Raw genomic sequence first — 1,506 nt, 5'->3', positions numbered from 1 at the left:
GGGGAGACTATCCACATTTTGGATAAGATAATTGAATCCTTTTTCTTTTATAGAATTATCGCAGAGAAATTTGCATGTATTGTCAGGATGATCAGCTATTGGATGCTTTTCACGTGATTGCTAAATGCTCTAAGTTAGGAAAAATTTGGGAAAGTGTGTTTGGAAGTTCTATTATTCCATTGGATAATTTTTTGGAACTTATTACTAATTTAATGACCCCTTGTACGGAGTGACGTACATCGTTGTTTATTTTGCATATTGGAGTATTCGTTTTTGCCGAAAGGTGGCATTTGTTTTTTCCTTAAAAGTGTGCTTGTGGCTAAGAAGTGTTGGGAGACTATCCACATTTTGGATAAGATAATTGAATCCTTTTTCTTTTATAGATGGGTGTAATTAATGTTTTTTTCTTTATATAATGATGATTTCGGTTGGATAGTTCTCCCCATGATGATTTTTTGTTATGTTATATGTCTATATTTGGATATTTGGCTTTCAGATATTTATTTTTTCAGATATTTATTTTTGATGTTTATAATAATACTTGTATAATTTGTTTTGATTTATGTATATGCTAATTTTCTCTGTAATAATGGATGGATTATGATATTTTTTGTGTAATGTACATGTAACGAATTATTGTATACCCCGCATCATGGGCTCTGCCTAGTATGTCTAATTAAATAAATAAATAAATAAATAAATAATTATTTAATACATTTACAATATATATTTATAAATGTTACCTCCAAGAACTATATGGAATCAGCCAGTTAATCCAACAAGTTGATATAGTCAAAAATAAATATGATAATGTCAAACATTTCACTATTTTAAAAATCCATTGTGTATTCTATAAATAAAATTTGTAAATTTAGTTTGATATATTATAACATTCAGAAATAATACTCAATAGAATAATGTAAAATTTGTAGTTTTCAAATATATAATTATTAAGTTTAAGTTTTAATTTTTCTTTAAAATATTTCAAATTCAATATAAAGAAATTTCACATTAATTTATTTATTTACATATATATATATATGCATTTTACTATAATTATATATATATATATATAATTATAATAAAATGCATAAAGCCTAAACACTGACAATTAATGCAATTATGGCTTTTGGAGCATTTAATTTTTGCTTTTCATTAAGAAAATTTAGAAATCAGTATTTTAATCTTATATAGAAGTGACAATTATATCTATATCTGTTTAAAAATTCTTAAATTAATTTTATAACAATTACATTCTAAATGAAGTTTAAAATAATTCTAGTTAATTTTCATTATATTTATATTGTAAGTTAAATGATAATTTTAAATTACTGCTATAAAAAACTTTTGTTTTATTCTTCTCTTACAACTTTATTTTAAAATTTATGAACTGCTTTTAAAGGACTGTACAAACCTTATGGGAAATAAGTCCAAATAGATTTGGATTAATCTATAATATTTTGTAGTTCTAATAGTCATGATCAAAAGTCTTCATAAGCATAAAGC

General features: G+C 23.6%; 1 long non-coding RNA gene across 1 annotated transcript in view; it reads left to right on the top strand.

Annotated features, from left to right (window-relative positions):
- Nucleotides 1-680, top strand: part of LOC111612365 — a 2,068-nt gene extending 1,388 nt beyond the window's left edge. The window contains exon 3 of the long non-coding RNA XR_002754589.1: nucleotides 54-680. This is a non-coding gene — a long non-coding RNA (uncharacterized LOC111612365). The remainder of the gene's footprint in view (nucleotides 1-53) is intronic.
- Nucleotides 681-1,506: the final 826 nt, after the last annotated feature.

This window comes from Centruroides sculpturatus, unplaced genomic scaffold (genome assembly GCF_000671375.1).
Source record: "Centruroides sculpturatus isolate CEXI.00-Female unplaced genomic scaffold, Cexi_2.0 scaffold1784, whole genome shotgun sequence".
NCBI lineage: Eukaryota > Metazoa > Arthropoda > Arachnida > Scorpiones > Buthidae > Centruroides > Centruroides sculpturatus.
This window is presented reverse-complemented; position numbering and strand designations above follow the sequence as displayed.